The following is a 16,043-nucleotide window of genomic DNA, read 5'->3' as shown; positions in this document are numbered from 1 at the left end:
TGCTCCCTGGCATGCACACAGCCATGTCCTCTACACCCTGGCATGCACACAGCCATGTCCTCTGCTCCCTGGCATGCACACAGCTATGTCCTCTGCTCCCTGGCATGCACACAGCCATTTCCGCTGCTCCCTGGCATGCACACAGCCATGTCCTCTACACCCTGGCATGCACACAGTCATGTCCTCTGCTCCCTGGCATGCACACAGCTATGTCCTCTGCTCCCTGGCATGCACACAGCCATTTCCGCTGCTCCCTGGCATGCACACAGCCATTTCCTCTACACCCTGGCATGCACACAGCCATGTCCTCTGCTCCCTGGCATGCACACAGCCATGTCCTCTGCTCCCTGGCATGCACACAGCCATGTCCTCTGCTCCCTGACATGCACACAGCCATGTCCTCTGCTCCCTGGCATGCACACAGCCATGTCCTCTGCTCCCTGACATGCACACAGCCATGTCCTTTGCTAGCTGGCATGCACACAACCATGTCATCTGCTCCCTGGCATGCACATAGCCATGTCATCTCGCTGGCATGCACATAGCCACATCCTCTGCTTGCTGGCATGCACACAGCCATTTCCTCTGCTTGCTGGCATGCACACTAACATGTCATCTGCTCCCCAGCATGTACAGAGTCAGGAGCTGCAGGTACATGTGTGCACAAAGGTCCGGAGTGGCAGGTACATGTGTGCACACAAGTCAGCAGTAGCAGGTACATGTGTGCACACAGGTCAGAAGTGGAAGTTACATGTTTGCACTAAGGTCAGGAGTGGCAGCTACATGTGTGTATAGGTCAGGAGTGGATGTTCCATGTGTGCACACAATCAGGAGCAGGTACATGAGTGCACACAGTCAGGAGCAGGTACATGTGTGCACACAGTCAGGAGCAGGTACATGAGTGCACACAGTCAGGAGCAGGTACATGTGTGCACACAGTCAGGAGCAGGTACATGTGTGCACACAGTCATCAGCGGCAGGTACATGTGTGCACAGTCAGGAGCAGGTACATGTGAGCACACAGTCAGGAGCAGCAGGTACATGTGTGCAGGGCACACAGTCAAGAGCAGGTACATGAGTGCACACAGTCAGGAGCGGCAGGTACATGTGTGCAGGGCACACAGTCAGGAGCGGCAGGTACATGTGTGCACACAGTCAGGAGCGGCAGGTACATGTGTGCAGGGCACACAGTCAGGAGCAGCAGGTACATGTGTGCACACAGTCAGGAGCGGCAGGTACATGTGTGCACACAGTCAGGAGCGGCAGGTACATGTGGGCACACAGTCAGGAGCAGCAGGTACATGTGTGCAGGGCACACAGTCAGGAGCGGCAGGTACATGTGGGCACACAGTCAGGAGCAGCAAGTACATGTGTGCAGGGCACACAGTCAGGAGCGGCAGGTACATGTGTGCACACAGTCAGGAGCGGCAGGTACATGTGGGCACACAGTCAGGAGCAGCAGGTACATGTGTGCACACAGTCAGGAGCAGCAGGTACATGTGTGCACACAGTCAGGAGCGGCAGGTACATGTGTGCACACAGTCAGGAGCAGCAGGTACATGTGGGCACACAGTCAGGAGCAGCAGGTACATGTGGGCACACAGTCAGGAGCAGCAGGTACATGTGTGCACACAGTCAGGAGCAGCAGGTACATGTGTGCACACAGTCAGGAGCGGCAGGTACATGTGTGCACACAGTCAGGAGCAGCAGGTACATGTGGGCACACAGTCAGGAGCGGCAGGTACATGTGTGCACACAGTCAGGAGCGGCAGGTACATGTGTGCACACAGTCAGGAGCAGCAGGTACATGTGTGCACACAGTCAGGAGCGGCAGGTACATGTGTGCACACAGTCAGGAGCAGCAGGTACATGTGGGCACACAGTCAGGAGCAGCAGGTACATGTGTGCACAGTCAGGAGCAGCAGGTACATGTGTGCACAGTCAGGAGCAGCAGGTACATGTGTGCACACAGTCAGGAGCGGCAGGTACATGTGTGCACACAGTCAGGAGCAGCAGGTACATGTGGGCACACAGTCAGGAGCGGCAGGTACATGTGTGCACACAGTCAGGAGCGGCAGGTACATGTGTGCACACAGTCAGGAGCAGCAGGTACATGTGTGCACACAGTCAGGAGCGGCAGGTACATGTGTGCAGGGCACACAGTCAGGAGCAGTAGGTACATGCACACAGTAATGTGGCTCGGTGACTTCCTTTGCACTTGCCCCGCCCCTGTCACCCGTCCCTTACAGAATACATCTGTTCTCATCAGATCCTGGATTCTGGAAGCAGCAGATCCAATAAGAAGTACGTCACTCGTATCCTGAGCATCAGTAGTGGAGGTGATGGGAGGAGGAGGTGGGAAGACTTCTAGAAGGACGAGATAGGGGGGCACGAAGTACGAGGCCACTAGTAGTGCCTGAACTCAGAAGAAAAGGCGCAATGTGGCCCAGGAGTGTGAATAAAGTGTCTGCCGCGATCTGTGGCGTGTGATCGGCGCAGCGGGGATGTTGGATGGCAGGGAGAGGACACGGGTTACACCCCCTCCTAGCTGGAGACTGACACAGGATTGAGTGCAAAGTAAGCCTAACAGCACCCACCCCCTTTCCCAGCAGAGCAGCCTGCAACCATTCATATCAGCATACACACGCACATAGAAATATGTATATGTGGAGATTTCACGGCAAGTGTGCGGCGGCGGCCGGAGGGATCTGCAGGAGCGGCCATTGCACCGGCGGCTGAGGCGACGCACGGGAGTTACTTTCTCCGCTTCTGGCCACAGTATGTGCGCGATGACCGCCGGACTCTCTCTGCCAGGCTCATGGTCTTCCCTGTCTTTTCCGTGGGATCCTCCCCTATTCTAACCTGAGCTTCTCCCCACAGCGAGGACAGCACAGCGCCCAGAAGGTGAGTGCCCGGGAATCGCAGGGTGCAGGGCAGATTGGGGTGTGATGGAATGATGGCACCCTGTGAGGAGGACGCTGGCAGAGGTGGGGACTGTGCAGCAGCAGCAGCAGGCATTGCGCATGTTGGGCAGTCATGTTTAAAGAGTAAGAGGGAGGGGAGAGATGGAAACTGCAACTTTTCCTCAAGCTGCCATGGCTTGTTTACATGGAAAACTCTTTATTAATGACTGCGGCACTTGGCACATCCTGCCCAGTCATCCTCCCGCGCCTGGCACTGCCCGGGCTGCCCTCCTGGCTGGCTCCATGTTGCTGCGAGCAGTGCCGGATGGTGCAGCCACGTTCCTCCATGTGCACTTGTATCTCACACACAACATGGCTGGCACTTCCCGGGTGATGCCCACCAGTGCCTGAGCCCGGGCAGCACAAGCTGGAGAGCCCAGCGCCGCTGTAATGGAAATGTACTGCTGGCCTCATGCTGCACGCTGGGGAGAGGACTGTAGGGGGCGTGGCTGTTGTTTACCTTCTGAGACTCACGGCTCCCACCGGAGCTCTGGGGGCGGCTAATCAGCGCCATCACCAGCACAGCCCCTGCCACTGGGCACCGAGCAGAGGGGGCAGCTCCTGGGCTAATCACCAGCACATCCCCTGCCACTGGGCACCGAGGAGAGGGGGCAGCTCCTGGGCTAATCACCAGCACAGCCCCTGCCACTGGGCACCGAGGAGAGGGGGCAGCTCCTGGGCTAATCACCAGCACAGCCCCTGCCACTGGGCACCGAGGAGAGGGGGCAGCTCCTGGGCTAATCACCAGCACAGCCCCTGCCACTGGGCACCGAGCAGAGGGGGCAGCTCCTGGGCTAATCACCAGCACATCCCCTGCCACTGGGCACCGAGGAGAGGGGGCAGCTCCTGGGCTAATCACCAGCACAGCCCCTGCCACTGGGCACCGAGGAGAGGGGGCAGCTCCTGGGCTAATCACCAGCACAGCCCCTGCCACTGGGCACCGAGCAGAGGGGGCAGCTCCTGGGCTAATCACCAGCACATCCCCTGCCACTGGGCACCGAGGAGAGGGGGCAGCTCCTGGGCTAATCACCAGCACAGCCCCTGCCACTGGGCACCGAGGAGAGGGGGCAGCTCCTGGGCTAATCACCAGCACAGCCCCTGCCACTGGGCACCGAGGAGAGGGGGCAGCTCCTGGGCTAATCACCAGCACATCCCCTGCCACTGGGCACCGAGCAGAGGGGGCAGCTCCTGGGCTAATCACCAGCACATCCCCTGCCACTGGGCACCGAGGAGAGGGGGCAGCTCCTGGGCTAATCACCAGCACATCCCCTGCCACTGGGCACCGAGGAGAGGGGGCAGCTCCTGGGCTAATCACCAGCACATCCCCTGCCACTGGGCACCGAGCAGAGGGGGCAGCTCCTGGGCTAATCACCAGCACATCCCCTGCCACTGGGCACCGAGCAGAGGGGGCAGCTCCTGGGCTAATCACCAGCACATCCCCTGCCACTGGGCACCGAGCAGAGGGGGCAGCTCCTGGGCTAATCACCAGCACATTCCCTGCCACTGGGCACCGAGCAGAGGGGGCAGCTCCTGGGCTAATCACCAGCACATTCCCTGCCACTCGGCACCAAGCAGAGGGGGCAGCTCCTGGGCTAATCACCAGCACATCCCCTGCCACTGGGCACCGAGGAGAGGGGGCAGCTCCTGGGCTAATCACCAGCACATCCCCTGCCACTGGGCACCGAGCAGAGGGGGCAGCTCCTGGGCTAATCACCAGCACATCCCCTGCCACTGGGCACCGAGGAGAGGGGGCAGCTCCTGGGCTAATCACCAGCACAGCCCCTGCCACTGGGCACCGAGGAGAGGGGGCAGCCCCTGGGCTAATCACCAGCACAGCCCCTGCCACTGGGCAACGAGGAGAGGGGGCAGCTCCTGGGCTAATCACCAGCACATCCCCTGCCACTGGGCACCGAGCAGAGGGGGCAACTCCTGGGCTAATCACCAGCACATCCCCTGCCACTGGGCACCGAGCAGAGGGGGCAGCTCCTGGGCTAATCACCAGCACATCCCCTGCCACTGGGCACCGAGGAGAGGGGGCAGCTCCTGGGCTAATCACCAGCACAGCCCCTGCCACTGGGCACCGAGGAGAGGGGGCAGCCCCTGGGCTAATCACCAGCACAGCCCCTGCCACTGGGCAACGAGGAGAGGGGGCAGCTCCTGGGCTAATCACCAGCACATCCCCTGCCACTGGGCACCGAGCAGAGGGGGCAACTCCTGGGCTAATCACCAGCACATCCCCTGCCACTGGGCACCGAGCAGAGGGGGCAGCTCCTGGGCTAATCACCAGCACATCCCCTGCCACTGGGCACCGAGGAGAGGGGGCAGCTCCTGGGCTAATCACCAGCACATCCCCTGCCACTGGGCACCGAGCAGAGGGGGCAGCTCCTGGGCTAATCACCAGCACAGCCCCTGCCACTGGGCACCGAGCAGAGGGGGCAGCTCCTGGGCTAATCACCAGCACAGCCCCTGCCACTGGGCAACGAGGAGAGGGGGCAGCTCCTGGGCTAATCACCAGCACAGCCCCTGCTCCTGGGCTAATCACCAGCACATCAGCTGCCACTGTTCTGAGGGGGCAGCTTCTGGGCTAATCACTGGGCTGAGGGGGCAGCTTCTGGGCTAATCACTGGGCTGAGGGGGCAGCTTCTGGGCTAATCACTGGGCTGAGGGGGCAGCTTCTGGGCTAATCACTGGGCTGAGGGGGCAGCTTCTGGGCTAATCACTGGGCTGAGGGGGCAGCTTCTGGGCTACTCACCGGCCATCACCAGCACATAGCCAGCCACTGGGCTGAGGGGACAGCTTCTAGGCTGATCAACGGCAATCACCTGCATAACCTCTCCTGCCACTGGGCTTAGGGGGCAGCTATTGGACCAATCAGCACCATCACTAGAACATCGGGTGAGGGGACAGCTTTTTGGGTTAATCATTGGCAATCACCAGCACAATCTCTTCTGCCACAGGGCTTTGGGCTGAGGGGGCAGCTTCTGGGATAATCACCGGCCATCATGAGCGCATCTGCCACTGTGCTGACGGGGCAGCTTCTAGGCTGATTAGCAGCAATCACCTGCATAACCTCTCCTGCCACTGGGCTGAGGGGGCAGCTTCTGGGCCAATCAGCCCCATCGCTAGAACATCTGCTGCCTTTAGGCTGAGGGGACAGCTTTTTGGGCTAATCACCGGCAATCACCAGCACAACCTCTTCTGCCACAGGGCGCTGGGCTGAGGGGGCAGCTTCTGTAGGGCACAGATGGGAAGTCATGTAGACAGACTGTAGAATTGGCCCTACTGACCCCAGAGCCTGCATGTACAGGGTGTATGGACAAGGCCTGGCCACAAGTGTGGGCAAAATAAGCCTATCCAGCCTATATGTGTAAGTTGTGACATGCTTTCTATTAATTACTGGTTGTTTCAGGGTCTGTTCACATGGAGCTTTTTGAGGTGGATTTTGCAGCACATCTGACCCAAGATCCACATCAGAGAGTCTGTGAAGTGTTATTTAAAGCCGAGCTGCTTCAGTGCCCATGTGAAAATCCCTGTGTGAGCATACCTTGTGTTCTTATCACTGAGCACACAGGTGACGTACAGTGAGTCAGGCACCGTGTGATCAGTGACTACCTGCACAGGCGTTGTATAACATCTCATAACTAGTTTTACTTTCTGTATTAAAGGGGCCACACACATGGGGCTGCATACATGCCTCTATTATATTGGGGACTTGGCTTATCTGTAACACAATGGTCCTGATGGGAACCCCCTAAATTACTACCACAGACCCCAATAACTTCTCCAGGAGTATAGCCAGTACTAGTGCTAATCTCCTCCTGTACCAGTCTGTGCCTTGTATTGTTTATGATTATTGTACTTTATTTTATGTATACTCTTTTCATTTGTAAAGCGCCATGGAATAAATAATAATACAATGCGCCTTGACATTAGTGCACTGAGCTGGGTGTCAGTATTGGTTGTGGCCTTTCATTCTTGTAAGTTTTTGTGCGCAGTGTGTGTGATGGCGGCGGAGCTCTACCTGCATTCTCTTTCCATAGTATATATCTTGTAGGACAGGGGCACATGCAGCAGTGGTGTCCTGTCATCTCTGTGTGGCGCCCTCTGCTGGACTCCCTGCTCACACCTGACCCTGTACCTGCACTTTTTTTGTGCTGTCACAGTCTTAAAGGAGACTAATATTGGATCCATTGATAGCTGACAGACTATGTATACAGAAGTGGGCACTGAGGAGTTAACACAGCCTTCTTGTTTTTTAGTGGTTAATGCCAGCATTGAACTCTGGTCTTGCCCTGCTGCTCAGTCGGGTCTGTGCTGGGGCTGGTCTCCGGGCCCAGAGCTGCGCACAGATGGCCACTGTTTACTTCACTCCAATCTCCATTTTGTTGGGTTGCATATCATTGAGTAATCTTAGGTAGCAGTTAATTTCGCTTGCTGCTGCTAAAGATCCTTGGCTCTCGCACAGCACGGTCTGAAGCCAATAGGAGTGTCCCTGACATAGTGCTGAGAAAGAGGGAAATGGTGATTGGTGGCAGCGGCAGGGCCGGCGGATTGGCTGCACAGTAGTGGGAAGGTGTGGAGGGAAGTGTTTCTAGTACTCAGATGTCAGTGCTATGTGCAGCCAGTGGCGTAAGCTTATGTCACATTACATTTGCAGGACGCCAGGGATCCGGCTGTGTCAGTGCAGAGATCACACCGCGCTCATCTACCTCGTATCTTAAAGTAATGGATGTTCTTCTGCTGTATTCTGCTAGTTGTGCCTCGTGAAGCTGTTCTTAGGATCCATCGCCGGTGCCGGAAGCGTCATACCACTTTTCTCACACATACTGTATAGCCATAGTGTTAGAAAAAGTATACCACAGGAGACGATTACTGCTGTATAGTGATGTACAGCCAGCCTGAAGGAGATAAGAAGGATATTCTGTTGTAGGCATGACCAGGCCCCAAAGCCAGGACCCTTCACCACATGAGCGCTGCCAGTAATCCCCGCTATATCGCTAAGGCTAGTTTCACACTTGCGTTGTGCGGCATCCGTCACATTGTGTTGTGTGACGGATGTAACGGATGCATTGCATATAGTGGCACAACTGATGCGACTGATGCTGCAAAACAACGGAATCCGTTGTAGCTTTTTTTTTTTTCAACAATTACTCAACTGAGCATGCGCAGTTGTAAAAACGGATGCGTCACAGCAATCCGTCAAATGACGGATTCCGCCACCATAGACTTCCATTATAAAAATGCCGGACGCCGACGGAATCCAGCACATTGCGTTTTTTTGATGCTCAGGGAAGCGCAGAAAAACGCTACATGCTGCGTTCTTTCCGCCCGGCGGATGCAACGCAGGACCATCAGTCGCAATGCGTCGTCCATACAAGTCTATGGGAAGCAGCAGAATCCATTAATGGATTCCGCTGTTTTCCAAAACGGCGGATTGCGACTGAAGGAAATAAACGCCAGTGTGAAACTAGCCTTAGGTAATCATGAGCTGCCATTTGTCAGAGTCTTTGAATACGGCGTTATGTTATGAGTAATGGAGAGCGGTGTGGGGAGGATGAAAGCCACGACCCGCCGAAAAATTTACACTTCTCAACATCGCGAATGTAAAACCAAGAAGGAAAATATATTAATGATATGCAAAGGATACAAAAATGAATACCACACTTACTAGTCCTACTTCAGGGATTATACTGTGGAGGGTACAATGTATGGTAGCCAGTCCCCTCTACCCTTCATTCCAGGCACAGTAACATCTCAGCGACACATTAGTTTGGTAATAGGACCAGTAGTGTAGACATTTCTCCAAAGTCTCCCAGCCTTTCAACACAACTCCAGGCTGCATGTTGCTCATGCTCCTGTGAGCATCCTTCTTGGCCTAAACGGGCTACCATTGCCTTCAGCATCCAAGTTGCATGGGTGGCCATTTGAAAAAGGCCTCTCTATTCCTTGTGGCTTCTCCACGTGACGGGTCTCCCTGTATATATGTGTGTGTCCCTGTATATATATGTGTGTGTGTGTGTGTATGTATATGTATATATATATATATATATATATATATATATATATATATATATATATATATATATATATATATACAGTGTGTCCACCCATATCCTGTCCACTGCCATTAACTTGAGAACGGCGGCAGCTATAGGCACAGAAGTGGTGTCTAGGTATAGTAAAGTAGCCATGCGCTACACAATGAAACCACCTATAGCGCCACCTGGTGGAAAACAACGGAGTTAGCATTTTTATCTCTAAAACGGAACGAGAGAGAGGAAAAAAAGTGAATTACAAAGTTGTGGGGCATCATCAATTCAATACGAATCGACACCTTGCATACAGAAATGCTATGATTAGAACGTGTAAAACTCACAAGGCTGCGGACGTGAAGCGATACCTCATGGAGACCTTCCTACAAGTCATTGGGTATGGTGGCTGCATGGAGTGGCCTCCACGCTCACCTGACCTGACCCAATTGGATTTCTTTCTGTGAGGTCACACCAAACAGCAGGTGTATGCAACCCCTCCACCAACATTGCAGGACCTACGACGACATCCCAGATGCTTGTGCAAACGTGTCACCTACCATATTGTACAACGTGCAGCAAGATACAGTATGCTGTCCAGAGTCCAGATGTGCATTGCAGCTGACGGGGGCCACTTTGAGCATCAAAGTTAAATGAGCGTCATATGCGTGACCAGCATTCAATGTTTTGGGGGGGGGGGTCATGGGTTTCATATCATAGCATTTCTGTATGCAGGGTGTCAATTTGTATTGAATTGATGATGCCCTATAATTTTTTAATTCACTTTTTTCTCTGTCTCGTTCTGTTTTCGAGATAAAAATGCTAACTCCGTTGTTTTCCACCAGGTGGCGCTATAGGTGGTTTCATTGTGTAGCGCACGGCTACTTTACTATACCTAGACACCCCTTCTATACCTATAGCTGCCGCCGTTCTCAAGTTAATGGCGGTAGACACACTGTATAAGGAGATATTGGATAGTCAGTGGCAACAGGTAGGGAGATGCCACTGTGGACCTGCCTTATGACTAGTCACAGTCAGGCATTTTTCAAAGTCCAACATACCTGGCAGAAATCATCCAGCCAGAGTCATATACATACTACCTGCGGATGTTTAAGCTGTCAGGAGAACTTTTAAGGAGAACTTGCAGCAGAATGTTTGTCTGCCTTCAGCTCATCCCCCACCCCTCCCCCTCTTCATAGAATCTTATGAGCACCAACTGTCTTCTCATTTTACAGTTACGGAAAAGTCTGTATACACTGAACATAGAATATACAGGTTTTACTCATGGATTGAGGAGAAAGAAGCTTCTATCTGAAAAGACATATTAAAAAGTTGCCTATTTTCATGTGCACTATTGATTTATGGAATGCAAATGAAAATGTTTGCCCGCAGCCACCAACGCTGATGAAATAACCAGATAACTGTACTTCTGTTTATCCCCCACCATTCCAGTGCGTCACTCCTAGTTCTCCCCGTCAACAAAAAAAGATCAGTGTTTATATGTAGAGATGTTCGGTATATGGTGGCGCTTACTTAAATTACTGTATTTATTCTTTTTTGTAGATTTAATGCTTAATTATGTAAATAGGCAAGGGGAAGAATCAGCGCATGTGATGTCTGTATGATGTATAATAGCTCTGTAGGGCGATAGAAGTCTCACATTATGCTGTGATCGAGAAAGGCCTGAATATGTGTGTGTACACAATATATATATATATATATATATATATATATATGTATATATGTATATATATATATGTATATATAATTACAGTACAGACAAAGTTTGGACACACCTTCTCATCTCTAGAACAACTGTTAAGAGGAGACTTTGTGCAGCAGGCCTTCATGGTAAAATAGCTGCTAGGAAACCACTGCTAAGGACAGGCAACAAGCAGAAGAGACTTGTTTGGGCTAAAGAACACAAGGAATGGACATTAGACCAGTGGAAATCTGCTTTGGTCTGATCAGTCCAAATTTGAGATCTTTGGATCCAACCACCGTGTCTTTGTAGAAAAGGTGAACGGATGGGCTCTACATGGCTGGTTCCCACCATGAAGCATGGAGGAGGAGGTGTGATGGTGTGGGGGTGCTTTGCTGGTGACACTGTTGGGGATTTATTCAAAATTGAAGGCATACAGAACCAGCATGGCTACCACAGCATCTTGCAGCGGCATGCTATTCCATCCGGTTTGCGTTTAGTTGGACCATCATTTATTTTTCAACAGGACAATGACCCCAAACACACCTCCAGGCTGTGTAAGGGCTATTTGACTAAGAAGGAGAGTGATGGGGTGCTACGCCAGATGACCTGGTCTCCACAGTCACTAGACCTGAACCCAATCGAGATGGTTTGGGGTGAGCTGGACCGCAGAGTGAAGGCAAAAGGGCCAACAAGTGCTAAGCATCTCTGGGAACTCCTTCAAGACTGTTGGAAAACCATTTCCGGTGACTACCTCTTGAAGCTCATCAAGAGAATGCCAAGAGTGTGCAAAGCAGTAATCAAAGCAAAAGGTGGCTACTTTAAAGAACTTAGAATATAAGACCTATTTTCAGTTGTTTCACACTTTTAAGTATTTCATGCCATATGTTTTAATTCATAGTTTTGATGCCTTCAATGTGAATCTACAATTTTTAGAGTCATGACAATAAAGAAAACTCTTTGAATGAGAAAGCGTGTCCAAACTTTTGGTCTGTACTGTGTGTGTATATAGATAGAGAGAGATAGATATAGATAAAAAAAAAATGTGTATATATCCAGAAATGTTACAATGGAGGAATAAAGTGAGCAAGTATTTACACCACTTCACCTTTCTCCTGTCCACAGTCCTCTGTTCGTGGTCAGTACAGATTTATTCATTTATCAGTATTGGTGGCTATCGGATGGTCAGATGCATTTAAAAGAAAAGATCTATTCTTCAAAAGGCAAAATTCACATTGAATGGGCTGCCTAGCCATAAACCAAAATGTGGATGTTGACAGTGTGTTAAAATGGCAGAACAGTTGCTATTCACCTGTAACCCTTACATTTCTCCAGCGCAGATGCTCCCGTGGTTCCCTGCTGGTCTCTGTTTACAATGCAGCAGTCACACATCATTACAAAATATCAACCATACAGTAGCAAGCTACGGTCCGCAGTAGTTACATGACATAAATACCATCATCACCGTGTATTAACTATTCAGTATATACACATGGTTCACTAGATAACTGATGATTAAATGAGTTCCAATCCCTCAGTTTGAAGGGCGGTTAAAGGGGTTCTCCAGGAATTTAAAGGCAATCTGTTACCAGATTTTTGCTCCCCCACCTGAGAGCAATATTCTGCAATGGTCAAGTCACTCACCAGATCTCAACCCCATTGAGTTTCATTTCACATGCTTAAGACAACCATAAAAGGGAATCTATTACCAGGTTGTTGCCACCCCATGTGAGAGCAGCGTAATGTAGAGACAGAGACCTTGATTCCAGCGATGTTCCACTTACTGAGCTGTTTGCTATCATTTTTAATAAAATCAATGTTTTCTCTACTGCAGATTTAGCAGTTATACAGAGCTCATGAATATGCTGGACTACCTGGCAGCACGCCAAGTAGTCCTCTAATGATCATCTACTGCTGATTAGTCAGTGATTTTATCAAAACTACAGTAAGCAGCCCAGTAAGTGACACACTGCTGGAATCAGGGTCTCTGTCTCTACATGTTGTTGCTCTCAGGTAAGGGGGCAAAAAAATGGTGACAGATTCTCTTTAACAGGTCTCATACTCAACAGCTTTTGCTAAGGCTCTCCTGCACATTTGCTGAAAGTTGGCGGAACCCATAGACCATCTGATGTGTATGGCACCTCCGGACTCTCTCCAGACAGATGATGTTGGAGGAGAGAAGTATCGAGCACTTACAATTTCAATGCCTGATCCTCCTTTAGGAGGAGATAAGCTTCTGCCACAGTGTTCGTAGCATTTTTATCCACCCTTCCCCATTGAAATTACCAGCTTGATTACCTGAACACTTGTGTGGGGAAGTCAGGAGAGATACCTGTTTGCTGTACAAACATTTGGATGTCGGCCATACTTATGTCCCGGGGTGATCACAGTGTCGGGGCTAATGGGATTTTTATGGAGGGAGCGCCTTGGATTTGAAGGTTTCTCCTTTGTGTCGGAATGTAGCTGTCAATCGGTGATCGGAATTTCCCTCCACTGGTGGCCACGCTTTAAGGGTTTGTAAATAGCTTTATAATCCGTGATGATATTGACATTTCATGGTAGTATTTTTGTAGAAATGTCCGTAAGCCTTAAGGTACCGTCACACTAAGCGACGCTCCAGCGATCTGACCTAGCAGGGATCGCTGGAGTGTCGCTACATGGTTGCTGGTGAGCTGTCAATCAGGCAGATCTCCACAGAGATCAGTGACCTGTGTAACGACGCTGTGCTTGGTAACCATAGTACACATCGGGTTACGAAGCAAAGCACTTTGCTTATAGTTACCCGATGTGTACCTTGGATACGTGTGCAGGGAGCTGGCTTCTAGAATCTGCGGACGCTGGTAACCAAGGTAAATATCGGGTAACAAAGAAAAGCCTGTGCTTGGTTACCCGATGTGTACCTTGGTTACCAGCGTCCGCAGAAGCCGGCTCCCTGCACATTCAGATTGTTGGCTCCCGCTGTCAAACACAGCGATGTGTGCTTCACAGCGGGAGAGCAACGACCAAAAAATGGTACAGGACATTCAGCAACGACCGGCAACCTCACAGCAGGGGCCAGGTCGTTGCTGGATGTCACACACCGCGACATCGTTAGCAAGATCGCTGTTGCGTCTAAAAAACCGTCACTCAGCAGCGATGTCGCGAGCGATGTCGCTTAGTGAGACGTGGCCTTTAGTATACTGTTTGTTATTCTATCTAAACCAAAGTCTATTTTATTCTTCATCACACAAACAGATGTGACAGACCCTATAGGAAACACTTGAAGAAAGGTGTTGTGTAGGTGGTTTCACCAGTTGTATTCATGAGTGGGATGGGAGTCACTTGTAATGTTATGCCATATTTGTTATTGCTCACATTACCAAGAGTATTTTATTCTGGCTCTATATGACCACGATATAAAAAAACATAACACAAAAGTATACAAGATGTATTGCCTGACTACACTATGAATACATGACTTCTTCTATTACCATAAAAAATATCTAGATCGGCCAAGAATGGATAACGATGAAATATAACCAGAGCCCCTACATCTCCAGCCCATACCACTGCACATTAGCCATACATGTTAGGCTAAGTTCACACTTCAGTTGTTTTCAATCCGTCAGGTCCGTCAGCAACGGATCAGTTGTTTTCTAGATGTCAACTGATGCAACTGATGTGTTTTTCACAGGATTCCTTTCACAGGAATCCTGTGAAAAAACGGATCAGTTGCATCCGTTACATCTGCTGTGCGTCCGTTTTTTGACGGATCAGTCATGATCCGTCTGTGTTTTGGACAGCCCAGTGGGCGTGCCAAACATGCTGGGCATGCTCAGTAGAGCATGACGGAATCCTGCGCTGGATTCCGTTGTAAGACGGATTACGACGGAATCCAGCACCATAGACATACATTACAAGCTTGACGGATGGCGACGGATTCCTGTGCGGCGCGTTAATTTTGACGGCCCGAAAAACGTTACATTCTGCGTTGCTCCCCGCTCGGCGGTCATCAAAAACGACGGACCGTGACGCAGCGGATGGAACGCAGGGTCATCAGTCGCAATCCGTCACTAATAGAAGCCTATGAGGAAATACTGGATTCCTGCAAAATATTTTGCAGGATTCCGTAATTCCTCAAGGCTACGGATTGTGACTGATGCAAAACAACTGAAGTGTGAACTTAGCCTTAGGTAACTTTTTGGCCAGTTGTTATCTTTATATAATACCTATACAGTTTAGGCTAAGTTCACACATCCTGTGTTTTCAATCCGTCAGGTCCGTCAGCAACGGATCAGTCATTTTCAAGATGTCAACTGATGCAACTGATGTGTTTTTCACAGGATTCCTTTCACAGGAATCCTGTGAAAAAACGGATCAGTTGCGTCCGTTACATCCGCTGTGCGTCCGTTTTTTGACGGATCAGTCATGATCCGTCTGTGTTTGGGACAGCCCAGTGGGCGTGCCAAGCATGCTGGGCATGCTCAGTAGAGCATGACGGAATCCTGCGCTGGATTCCGTTGTAAGACGGATTACGACGGAATCCAGCACCATAGACATGCATTACAAGCTTGACGGATGGCGACGGATTCCTGTGCGGCGCGTTAATTTTGACGGCCCGAAAAACGTTACATTCTGCGTTGCTCCCCGCTCGGCGGTCAGTCAAAAACGACGGACCGCGACGCAGCGGATGCAACGCAGGGTCATCAGTCGCAATCCGTCGCTAATAGAAGTCTATGGGGAAATACAGGATTCCTGCAAAATATTTTGCAGGTTACCGTAATTCCCCAAGGCGACGGATTGTGACTGATGCAAAACACAGGATGTGTGAACTTAGCCTAAGCTGGTGTCACACACAGCGACAACGACGTCGCTGCTACGTCACCATTTTCTGTGACGTTGCAGCGATGTCCCGTCGCTGTCGCTGTGTGTGACATCCAGCAACGACCTGGCCCCTGCTGTGAGGTCGCCGGTCGTTGCTGAATGTCCAGCTTCATTTTTTGGTCGCCACTCTCCCGCTGTGAAGCACACATCGCTGTGTGTGACAGCGAGAGAGCGACGAAATGAAGCGAGCAGGGAGCAGGAGCCGGCGTCTGACAGCTGCGGTAAGCTGTAACCAGCGTAAACATCGGGTAACCAAGGGAAGACCTTTCCCTGGTTACCCGATATTTACCTTCGTTACCAGCCTCCGCCCTTGCTGCCAGCGCCGGCTCCTGCTCTGTGCACATGTGGCTGCAGTACACATCGGGTAATTAACCCGATGTATACTGTAGCAAGGAGAGCAGGGAGCCAGTGCTAAGCAGTGTGCGCGGCTCCCTGCTCTCTGCACTGTGACATGTAGCTGCAGTACACATCGGGTTAATTAACCCG

General features: G+C 51.2%; 1 protein-coding gene across 3 annotated transcripts in view; it reads left to right on the top strand.

Moving 5' to 3' along the window:
• The first annotated feature begins 2,278 nt into the window (after positions 1–2,278).
• The window catches only part of JADE2 (jade family PHD finger 2), a 353,612-nt gene continuing 339,847 nt past the window's right edge, over positions 2,279–16,043 (top strand). Inside the window, exon 1 of one of the 3 annotated variants that reach the window (XM_075344470.1) lies at positions 2,279–2,577. The gene's annotated coding sequence lies outside the window, so the exon portion shown is untranslated. Of the gene's footprint in view, positions 2,905–6,307; positions 6,331–16,043 lie in introns of those variants that run through there. The other 2 variants (XM_075344469.1, XM_075344472.1) reach the window with 2 other exon arrangements.

The sequence above is a fragment of the Anomaloglossus baeobatrachus genome, chromosome 4 (assembly GCF_048569485.1).
Source record: "Anomaloglossus baeobatrachus isolate aAnoBae1 chromosome 4, aAnoBae1.hap1, whole genome shotgun sequence".
Taxonomy (NCBI): domain Eukaryota; kingdom Metazoa; phylum Chordata; class Amphibia; order Anura; family Aromobatidae; genus Anomaloglossus; species Anomaloglossus baeobatrachus.
This window is presented reverse-complemented; position numbering and strand designations above follow the sequence as displayed.